This window comes from Phoxinus phoxinus, assembly GCF_949152265.1.
Source record: "Phoxinus phoxinus genome assembly, chromosome: 8".
Classification (NCBI taxonomy): domain Eukaryota; kingdom Metazoa; phylum Chordata; class Actinopteri; order Cypriniformes; family Leuciscidae; genus Phoxinus; species Phoxinus phoxinus.
The window spans coordinates 32,727,184-32,739,635 of NC_136883.1; the positions used below are offsets into that span (position 1 = coordinate 32,727,184).

The 12,452-nt window shown below is 39.8% G+C and overlaps 1 long non-coding RNA gene across 4 annotated transcripts in view; it reads right to left on the reverse strand.

Annotated features, from left to right (window-relative positions):
- LOC307003451 overlaps positions 1 to 12,452 on the reverse strand; it is a 224,458-nt gene that overhangs the window by 137,624 nt on the left and 74,382 nt on the right. The gene's annotated exons all lie outside the window — the stretch shown is intronic.

A 12,452-nucleotide genomic window follows, 5' to 3' on the forward strand; every position in this document is an offset into this window, starting at 1 on the left:
GTTTGCGCAGTTGAGCAACTATTTACACAAATATATCCTTCTCAGTAGGCTACGAGTTATGAATGAAGAGAACAACATCGAGAGTTGATGGTTTCAGCGCGTCCTCTGATTGCAGTGTTGTGACTGAAATAGCGCGGGGGAGCACATGCCCAAAACAGTTTTGTAAAATGATATATGATCAAATAAAAATTATTGATACATAATTTTACAAAACTGTTTTGTGCATGTGCTCCCGTGCGCTATTCTGTCTATACTTTCTGTCGTGCCCTGGAGAATATGTCTGCTGCATTACTCCAAAACCAATCACTTAAGGTATGGATCTCAACCCAGCCATGGCTATGGTTCTCAATTGTTTGACGGGCGTAGTAACAATAACTAAGGGGCGTGGCTTTTGCGAACGGTCAATTGTATCCCGGATGTCCTTACACAGCTCTCTGGTCTTGGCCATTGTGGAGAGGTTGAAGTCTGTTTGATTGAGTGTGTGGACAGGTGTCTTTTATACAGGTAACGAGTTCAAACTGGTGCAGTTAATACAGGTAATGAGTGGAGAACAGGAGGGCTTCGTAAAGAAAAACTAAGGGCCAATCCCAATTCTACCCCTTACCCCTTCACTTTCCCCTTCCCCTCTGTTTTGCTCGTGCACGTGGAGGGGTAGGGCTGTCTCGATTCTCTTTTGGTTGGAGGGGAAGGGCTAGGGGGAAGGGCCAGATAGCCCTTCAAACGAAGATTTTTCGGGACCACACTTCAAACGAAGGGGTATGAGAAGTGTCACTGCATACACCGGCTACAGACGCAAAATGGCTGCCCAAGCAAAAAATTAGACCATAAATGTAAGAATTGTTGACTTTAATAAGTATTTTAACGACAAATAATGATTTGCTTTATGTTACATTCAATCTTGTGTTCATATTTACGGTCAGTTCCTTCAAAGAAACGTTTGTAAAAAAAATCTCTTCTCCCCCGAACAAAGCACACAAGCTATTGGTGGGTTCAAGTCATCTCGTAAAGATCGTATTTATGAGTTGAACGCACATGAACGCCACACAATGTCGTATTTCACACAGTTTCACACAGTAAATAAATAAATAGGTCAAAATAGGACAAACATAGGTCTGTACCTCCAACGTGTTAATACAACACCACAGAAAAAGTCCTGTGCATCTTGGAAGTTTGTGATAAACATCGGCGCATCTCCTGTGACGTAGGCGACGACGTATAATGACGTGTAGCGGTGTAGTAGTGGTGTCCCATTTCTTAGGGGAATATTTTCACCCCTACGCCTTGCCACTCTGTTTCAAGGGTCAAGGGGAAGGGGAAGGCGAAGGGTTAGGGGTAGACATAGGGGAAAGGGGTAGAATTGGGATTGGGCCTAACAGGTCTGTGAGGGAACCATAATTCTTACTGGTTGGTAGGTGATCAAATACTTATGTCATGCAATAAAATGCAAATTAATTGCTTAAAAATCATACAATTTGATTTTCTGTGTGTGTGTGTGTGTGTGTGTGTGTGTGTGTGTGTGTGTGTGTGTGTGTGTGTGTGTGTGTGTGTGTGTGTGTGTGTGTGTGTGTGTGTGTGTGTGTGTGTGTGTGTGTGTGTGTGTGTGTGTGTGTGTGTGTCTATTTTTATATTTATAAGTTCTGAGTGATATAAATTAACACCATGTACTTATTGGGTGAGGGTTTAGTTGCTTGTAATTTTGCAAACTTTATTTATTACTGTAATAAGCACATGTAAGTGTTTTGAGGCTATGACAAAAAGTGCTATCAACTGAACAACTAGCCTACATCACACATATGTTCTACTATATAATATGTCTATTTAAATCTTTAAAAAAATGTTTTAGAGTTAGGAAATAAGGACAGCGTGATCAAAAATCAAATAGCCGCGTTTTAATTGAGAGTCTTTCAGAAATCAGATTGATATCAACTAAGATACTACATCATACACATTTTCTATTTTGTTTGTTTAATTAAATTGAATGATTTATGCTTAATTAAATGTTTTAAAGCTTGTATGGTATGAAATATGTTTTTCTCACTCTCTCCCAGATACAGCAAGCATTTATGTAGCCTATTCTTAATAATTTACTTACATAATTTTCTTAATGATTTGCAAATGCATAATAAAAGTTGTTTAAGCAATTTTCTGAATATTATCACTGAATATTTTCTTTCAACTTCTGTGTTCTTTAATCAGTATTTTTATGAGTAATCTTATTTGAGGTTGTGGATGATTGTTCATAAAGTTTGTCTGGAAAATAATTAAATAAATAAATATGTTTTTTTTTCTATTATTTAACATGTTATATATTTGTTATACTTATAATTGCAATTGTAATTACTTATACTTATCAGTATTTTATGATCTATACAAGGCATATGTTAAATAAAAACGATGAAAGGAACAGAATACTTTTAACAGGCTTCTCGTGTAATATTCGAATACAGATATTCAGATATACTATAAGACACACACACACACACACACACACACACACACACATGAATTATGCAACAACAACAAAAGTTCTGTCAAATTAAGTAAGTAATTAAATAATTAAGAAATTGTACATCAGAGCATCTAGTAGGTCAACTTTGATTTTTACACTGCTGAACGTAAATTGTTCAAAAATGTCCATTGACACATTCGTCTACCTCAGAGCAAAAAAACAAAACTAAAATAGTGAAAAGTGCAAGAGTTTGTATGTGTGTGTGAAACAGGCCCTGCAGTCTGCTCTCTTAGCCTGGTGCTTAATGTAGACATGGAGGAGTGGAGTACTGGAGCTGAGCCTCTTTCATGTCTGTGCCTGCGGCGCTGCTCTCTCTGCTGAGTGCTTACATTAAAACAGTGATAAGACTTTAGAGGCCCTCATCAGGCCGTGAGAGGTGTGTGCGGATAATACGCTCCACGCTAAGGTATAATTATTATACCTGCGTCCAGCCTTTGGTTAGCACGCCTCAGGCTATCCTCTTTGACCGTGCCAGAAAAGGAAACGTGAACTCCAAATACTCCTGCACTGCTTTCCCCTTTAACTTTTCTCACAAAAGTCAACAAAATACTTGACCAGTATAGACATCCGTGAGTGACGGGACTGGAAGAGGACATGACTGTTAAATGTTTGTTCGTGCCGTTCCTGCCCGGCTGAGTTCTAAAGCGATCGGCTTGATTCTCATCGTATTATGTTCTATCTTTCTCAACTCGATTTCGCAGCGCTGATCTGATGGCTGAGTAGCCAACAATCACAGCTGTCAGATATCTCTGTCAAATCAGCTTTCTCCGCAGACTCAAACAGCAGTCTTCTGTGGTTTGGCTGGAAACTAACTCACAGCCTTAAAATTGAATGTACAGTGCATTACTAAAAATATGGGGACGGCACATTTGCTCGCTGTCCCAACTGTTTTCGTTAGGTTTCACTCAAGAAGATGGAAGTCCATTTAGAAGTAATGGGTTGTGACAGTATGGACAGAGTATGACATTATATGCCTGACGCCAGCTTCAATCATTCCATGCATGCGAGTTCCACAAAAATCACTTTTGTAGTCTCCGATGGATAATCATGTTTCAGAACAGAGAAGGGTGCCTACACCCATGAGATCATCATCAAGTTTCTTTAAGATTGTCTGCTTTGACAAAGGCATTTGTGAAGTCATTTCAAATTAGTTATAGTGCCTGACGGAGGACATGGTCTTTCGTATAAGCTAGCCAACAGAGCCGGTCCATTTTGAACAGTTCTTTTAAAGCTTCTTCTGAGAATTAACTTTTACATTTCTTGTGTGATCCAGTGTTCAGTACCTGCTGATTTAAAGGTGATGGGTGTAACTTTTTTATAATTTTAAAATACTGTCTCTTATACAAATATACTCAATGGATGCATTGATCAAAATGGAAAGTACTGAAGACATTTATTGGGCTCTATCATACACCCAGCACAATGCGACAAAGAGTGTTTTTTGCTAGTTTCAGCCTGACGCAGTTATGATTTCCTGCACCACGTTGTTTAAATAGCAAATGCATTTGCGTCAATTTCTGCGTCCATAGCCGTGCTGGTCTGAAAACAAGGTGTGTTCAGGCGCATTGTTGGCGCGTTGCTATTTTTAGGCAACTGAAATAGACTGTTAAAAAAAATATTGTTATTTAAAGAGTGCGTTAGTAATATGCGCTAGTGATGCGCGGGTCGTCTCATAACCCGCGGACCCCGCGGGTTACCCGCGGGTCGGGTTGGGGCGGGTAAAGAAATTGTCACTTTATTTGCGGGGCGGGTTGGGGCGGGTCATTAAAAACAAAATAAAAAAATGTTAGCCTATATGAAATATTTGGGAATATATATTTTCATATTGTATTAGGTTATTTGATAAGTTTACAATATGAAGATCGCAGCAACGTATATTGCGTGATGTGCCCAGGCGAGGCGTCACGTGATGTCACGAAAGCGGCGCGCCAAACAGCTCCCACCGCCAGCTACAAAATAAGGAGAAATAAAAGTGGAGATGGAAGACGAGGTGAGGGAGATGTTGAGGTCGGGAATTTACATCATTAAAAGAAAAGAAGGTCAGGCTGCTAAATCTAATGTTTGGGACCGGTTCTCAGAAATAGTTGCAGCAGGAGACAACAGCAGTTTCGGCTACGTGATTTATGGTTCATTTCATTCATATTCATAATCGTCTGTTGTTGTCAGTTAACATGGCGATGTTTCTGCACTTTCAGGCTGTAATAAAGGCTGTTTTCATTTCCATTACAACGCATGTCTATTTTATGGTCGCGGGTGCGGTGCGGGGCGGGTTGTAAAAATAGATACAGTGGTGCGGGGCGGGCTGGGGCGGGCCAAATAATTTCATAAATGCGGACCCGCGGGTTGGAAAAAAAGCCGACCCGCGCATCACTAATATGCGCCTATAGGTTGGTCCACAACAGGCGTACACTTTGTACCGTAGATGGTCTGCTTGCACGCTTTAACCTCGCGCACTTTAGACCATTCGCTTAGATCGTTAAAATTGGCCCATAAAGTTATTTAAAATAAATGCTGTTCTTTTAAACTTTATATTCATTAAAGAAAAAACATTACAGTATTAACGGTTTTCAACACTGATAATAATAAATGTTTTTGGAGCAGCAAATCTGCATATTAGAATGATTTCAGAGGGATCACTGAAGAGTAATGATGAGTAATGCCATCACAAGAGTAATGCCATCATCACAAGAATATATTACATTATATTATATTTTAAAAAATAAACACAATAGAATGACATTGTTGATAATCTAGATAATTGTGTGCTTCCATATTTGCTGCAAAAGTTTATGCAGGGTCATTGTCTACACCAGCATCACAAAGCCCCTGTGCACAAAGCAATTGATTTATTTAAAAAAAGAAGAAGAACTTGACTGGCCTGCACAAAACCTTTGGGTTGAACTGGAATGCCTCATTGATGCTCTTGTGTCTGATTGGAAGCAAATTTCCACATTTATGTTCCAACATTTGGCAGAATGTCTTCCTAGAAAAGTACAAGTGGTCAGAGGAGGAGGGATTCACGCTGATGGACTGAAATGACTACAACAAGCACATATGGGTTGGACCATGTGGTATAGGTTATGATGACTTTGACTAACTATGTAGCATTTCTTATCCACTGACATGCAGCAAACAATCAGGCCACAACTGAGACGTTTCCTGTGCAGCTAGTTCTGGTTATTTTTTTTGTCAGCATTAGATCAGAGTGTAATCTAGCAGCCATGAGCACCATGAGACCATGAGCATAATACAAAGATATCACTCCAGAGCCCCATCGGTCCTCCTCTTGTGTCAGCACTTGAGATCTCAATCTGCAACTTAAAGGGCCCTTCTCTCGCTTTCTTTGTGTCTAGCCAGAGAGGTTACATCAAGAGGGAGAAGGAGGGAGAGGGGGGAAGGATTGTTGTATTCGAGAGGGAGATGGAGAGAGAGAACAAGGAAGATAGGTGGAGGAAAGAGAAAAAGATGGGGGGTTGGTGTATGTGTGTGCATGCACATATGTGTGTCACCATGTGTGTGTTCTTCTACAGACCCCCTGGGGAGCAGATCTTGTCATAGAGATCACAACAGACTGTCATGCACACAGCCAGAAGCTGAAGAACACACTAGCGAGGAGAACTCGAGATGAACGGAGGCTGCTTCTACTCTGCGGCAGCCATCATTTGCTCCGAAACGGTTTACAGAATAAAGGCGGCATTGAACAGCAACAACAGAGGATTAAGCATAAGCCCTTTATGGCTGGAACACGAACGCTTGGTCTGTCCGCCACAGCTGCCTATAGTCTGCGAGAGGCAGAAAAGCCACCGCACCACATTATCATCAGACTAAAACCCATAGCTGAGGTGTATTCCGACATACGTTCACGGAAGGCTTTAGTATGTGAGCATAATCTGCCGTAGGACACGTTTTGACGCAGGATATCTGATGTCCTTGTCTCTCCATATGTTTGATGTGAGCGGGGAGGGGTTGTTTTCTATCAGTACGAGCTAAACAGGATGGCGGGATGTTGACAGGAAAAAATAATGATGGTCACTCCTTTGATCTCCCACATATGTTCAAACTCTCTCACAGTCTGGCTCTCATATCCCCCTACGCAGACAAAGGGAGAGAGTCGGCCGTCGAAAGTGACTGTGTCTTCTTAAATCGACGTATAGGGGGCTTTCTTCTTTCGCTAGATGACGGAAACCACCAGTTCAGATGCCATTAGAAAACATTCCCTGAAGGCAAAGCCAGAGGGGTCCTCGGAGGAGCGAAGTCACCTAGTCTATCAGTCGGTTCGTTCCCCCTTTTACTTTGTACCTGTCTGCTTATCTAGGGATGACAGCAAATTGCCATGGCTTTACATCACTCAATATGCAGAGCTGTCATCAAGGCTTCCATCACTGCTACTTAGCATATCGTCTAACAAAAGACCCTCCACACAGTGGGGATAGGTTTGTCACTTTTACTGCCCAACCATGTTATTATCATCTAATTTACAAAGACAAGATGATAATTACATGCAATTAGAATTATAAACCTGCCATAGTGTGTGAGGTAAGCCTCAGGTAATACTATAAAGAGGACTCTCATTGGCTCAAAACGTGCCCCAAGTTTCTCCTCAAGCTTCAAATTACCATATTACATAACACTTTATAACTTTACTATATTATTACCTACAGATAAAATAAGTGGGCTTTACAATAGATGTAGGTTGAGAGTAGCTGTTAGTTTTAAACTTACTGTAAATAGTGAGGAAAAAGTTACATAAAAGATTCTTAATTGAAATTTTAAAAAAAAAATTTAATTATAACAATTCAAAACATTTTTTTGTGTAATTTTCACATTTTAAATTATTTAATCTGCGTACCTTTAGTGTGAAAGAAAAGCAAAATAAAAATAATTTGAGTAAAGACATTCAGAAGAGACTGAGCTGTCTCATAAAAAAACACATGATCCCTTCCATTGGAAGTGACAGAAATATGGCCCACCCACTATTGCAGCGAAGGATATCGAGGGAATGTTACTCCAAAGCCTCGGGACTGAAGGTCAACTGTACCTATTCATTCACTAAAGCGTCATAAGGAATTCTGCACAAACCAGTTCCCAATTTCATGGCAAATTTCCACCCAGAAGTACATCTGTATGGGTGATGTAAAGGCAGCCAGCGGGAGTGGGTTTCTCTGGATTAGGCCTGCTCATCAGTTTATCATTCATCATTTAGCGGGGGACAGCAGAGGGTGGAGAACCCAAATCCCTAATTCTCTGCAGCCGTACCTTCCTTTGTAGGCACCAGGATTAACGAGGGGCCCTGAAAGAACCTGATGAGTTTAAAGCTGGGGATGAGAGAAGGGTGAAAGGCAGCACAGATCAGGACAGAGATACCATTAGAGACCTCCATAAATCAAGCCATCCTTAAGGTAGAGGTATACTGCGGTTTAAAGACCAGCTGTACTTTTTAACCTCCACCTTTATTTCCAGCCCCATCCACTGCGGTTATGTACGACCGGAGGGGACGGAATCATATTCCCCCTCCCAAACCCTTCCTGACAAACTCTGAGCGGTGTGGACATGGGGATTGTCTCCTAATGAGATCAAGCTCTTTTGAGAAAGGTGGTTCTTATAGCTTTGGACTTTATTGAAAAAGATCTCAAGCTCTTGTTGCTTTGGGCAAGATTTCTTAAAAGTGGAAGACTGGAGGACAGGCAGAATGACAAAAACAACTACAGAAATGTAAGAAACGTCAGTTGAATTTACTGACTTGGCGGCTCTAAAGTTCTTTAACTCCTCTGAAAAGGATAGCCTTGCGGCTGCCATGCCTCACAGACCGCTAATGATTGTGCTAGCTAAAATTTACAAGTGGAACCAGATTTTTAAGAGAAACATTGATGAGGCACAACACCTTGCATGGCTCATGAATCAGTCTCTTAGCTTTTTTCATTGCCTCAAAGATTTACTAGCACATTAGAAAAACTATGGGAGTGACAGAATTAAGGAAGCAGGAATGTAAACGGACTAGTTGGGAAATGTCAGTAGATTTACTTTATAGCCTGCGTCTAAAACACAGGCATGATTTACTTCTCTTACGCTATAGTTAGTTCACTCACCAGGTGGCCAGTCGCAAATTCTGCCACAAGTTGCCCACAATAAAGACCTGTTTAGTGATAACCATAAGCTGATAATGGAAATAAGGGAAGGGAAAGGGAAAAGACATTGATTTACAGCCAAGTTTAATACTGTATTATTAATCTTGATAGACAGATATCAAAAGATTATGGCAGGTAAGGCATCATTCAGCAAACAGCCCTTAATCAAATTCTTTCACTCTCAGAAAAGCTCTTGAGGACATTAGTCTGATCCAGTAAAGAGTGAGAACCTGGGTGTCTTCCAGCAAACAGCTTTCTCTAAATTCAAGTGGTGGTGCTTTGCTCTTTAAAGGGCGCAGGGGATCTGCCTCTTTAAAATGAAAGGCTAGCAGCGGTGGAAGGGATGTACACAGTTTTTATCTGTAACAATAACAAGATGAAAATACATTTCCACACTCAGAACAAACCACTGAACGATTTTGGCTAAGTTTCCTGAAGTTTAGTTTCTGCAGTGGACCCAAGCATCCTGAAGTCATCAATTTTGCAGATGTAACTGATGCAGATGTTGCACTGCTAACCTCAAAGCCAAGATCTGCTTTGATATGTTCACAGGACATAGAGAAAGCAGTTTAAAAGATTTAAAGTTTTTAATGTTTAGTCTATGTGGTGTTTTTAATATTTTTTTTATATTTAATATTTCTTTGAGACAAAGCATGTGCAAATTCATAAGTCAACACTATTGTTTAGTATTTTCTCCTTAAAGGTACACTGTGTAATTTTTAGCGCCATCTGATGGTGAGGTTACAAATTGCAACCAACAGAAGTCACAGTGTGAAACAGGAAACGATATCGTCGTCTGAGACGGATAAGCAATGAGGTTTCTTAAAAAAAAAAAAAAAGAAGAAATTAGGTTTACTTGATTATTCAGTAAAACAATATGTTAGCTAGCTTCTTCTGCACGAAGCACAACATAGTGACGAAATGCGTTTGTCCCTTTAGGGCTACTGTAGAAACATGTCGGCGCAAAATTGCTATTTTAATGTAAGGGGACCCGCAGTGTATGCAGTTAGAGATGGCTCGGTTAAAACATAACGGTATATTATGTAAGGTCTTTATACACCACTGAAAACAGTTATGTATATGATATTGCATTTCGCTCAACAGATCCTCCTAAATATTACACAGTGCACCTTTAAAACTGCAGTCTCATAAACGCAGGGCGGAGCAGGATTTAGCATATCATGCTGCGAAGCAGGGAAGTCTCAAAAAAAGACGTGTTATCCTGGTATATTTTTTCTGTTGATATGAAAAATAGGCTACATTTAGCGATATAGTGGGTGAATTATTTATATGATGTATATTACATATGTATATGTTATGATGAACTATATGCCTTTCTCCACTGATGTTCTAAGTTGTTCAAAGCGTTTCTAAGGATACTGGTTTTTAGAAGGCAGCTTTCTGATGGTGAACGGGAACATGGTTTGTGTAACATTATCAACACATAATTAGCTGTTTGATTACGTAGTCAAGCAAAAGGCTAATCATATTAATTACTGTTATGTGTCTGACGTTGTAGAAAGAGATATATAAATTGCATTACCATTCTAATACATTGACTTGTATACAAGCCTATATAATTCCTTCTTCCACTTCTTCTGAATCATTGTCTGGTTCAAACATATATGGCTGAATTAAACCAGTATTTACACAAGCCATTGTGCAGCGTTTACTACAGTAAAGTTTACCAAATGGATCAGGTATTCTGAGCTTGTGTAATTCCGTGCAGGCGGGGCTAATTTGCATATTCATGAATCCACATATACTAAATGAAGCAGGGGGGTAGAGTTACATTCAAGCCATTTTAAGGCATGTTTTTTTTTTTTTTTTCACAGGAAACATTTTTTTTTTTCATTTTGGTGATCAAAGATGAGTTTTAAGGGATAAAATGATTGAATGCAGGGGGACTTTGATGTATATGTTTGTATTGTATATGGGGCCCTGTTTACACCTGGTATTAAGATGCGTTTTGGTCGATCGTATCATAAGTGGACAAGGGAGACACGTAACCATTTAAACCTGGTATTTTAATCCGCCTTTCAACCACTTCTGTCCCGTTTTCTTCTAAGGGGAGGGTCTAAAGGCGGGGAAAGGTATACGTTTTTTCAGATCTTTCGATCTAATGGACGAAATAAGCTCACACAATTTACATTTATGAATGTGCCTGGAGCAGCATCTTTCCTTTTTGTTCTGATTGCCGCAAGATCACGCCAAACGCTGTGAGTGAGCGTTAGAAATCAGGAATGGTGTAGAGAATATTGAGCTTGTACGTTTTTCATCTTCAAACCAAACTTGGGTCTTCAGCTGACGAAGTTTAAACCTAGCTAGGCTAGGGTGCTTCCCATAATGTTTATGCATAAGGAAGAGAGTAGGCAGTTTGTGTGGCTGTTTAAACGCATTTGACCACATGAGCGTTTACACATCTAAAGCTTTAGAACCCGTTTACACCTGTATTAGTGTAGTCCACTTTGGTAGATCCGATGGACCAAAATGTATCCTAATCACAGGTGTATATAGGGCCTATAATTTAATCTTATTGTAAAGCGTCACAGATATAATATCAATCTGAGACTTCATATTAGTAGAATGATATCATATTCTATTAACTGTGTACATTAGAAAACATTTTGTAAAGATTTTGACAATTTGTAACATTCAACAGTGTAACTCAAATTGGTTTCGCAATCAATTAAATACATTTTAATAAAGTTCAAACTGGACCAGAATCACTCCACGACCCCAACCCCACGAAAAAGCATTGTTGGAAAGTAAAGTTGTAGAGGAAATATATGTTGTCTCAGTCTATGTGGTCCTTGCTTTGCATTCCACAGCTTTTGCACAAACAAACCTTTTTCCTTTACAAATTCCTTGATAACAAGCAGTCAAGTCTATTCATCTAATGATCAACTTCTTCCATATTCTGAAGGTTTAAGAAGCAGTCAATAACTTCTCGGTTTGAAATGAACTCTGTAAGGTCATGACACAGGATGAAGGGGAAATGGTGATGACAAACAAAGGTCCCAACACTCCATAGCCTGGCCTGCTGCCGGAGAGGGCCACACTCCAACTCCTGACTCCTGTGGGAGATAACCGGGATTCTCCAGGCCTTCCCAAATCTGGTAACTTCCCGTAGACACCTCTCTTCTCTTCTCCTTCCCTGATGTTATCAGGGGCCAGGACCCACTGTGGCCCTTTGTGGCTCACAGCCCCAGTTTCCGTCCGCACACGTGTGTGTCACATTATCTGTCAAGAGGCCAGACGCCATTTCCTGCATATTGGAAGAGGTGGGTAGGGGACAGGAAAGGGAAAGAACACACAGACTGACATCCAGGGAGGGACGAACAGAGAGATTGTGTGTAGTTTCTCGACCCAGGGTTTTATATCAAAAGATTGGCTCCAATAGACGGGTAATTTTGTTTCACTCGAGTCTGAACAATTCAAGCAGGTTTAATGGCCTGTTTGTAAGCACACAATTTATACTGAGGTCAGACTGCATGTAGAGACTGAAGTTGGCAGGAACATAGCACAAACAGGAACAAAGTTTTAGAATGTTAAAAATTGTTAAAAATTAATATGAAAGCTAATTTCCACTTCATAGAACAAAATGTAGTTAAGAGATCAATTTAAACAAGAAACAAGGCACAATTTTGAGAAGTAAATTTGCAATAACAAGGCAAAATCATATTGTGTGATATGAAATCACATTGAGATATAAAGTCAAATTTATGAGAAAAGTCACAAATACAAAAACCATTTCAATTGTCATATTAGGAGATATAATGTTGCAATTAGGAAGGAAACATTTATATAATTGTGAG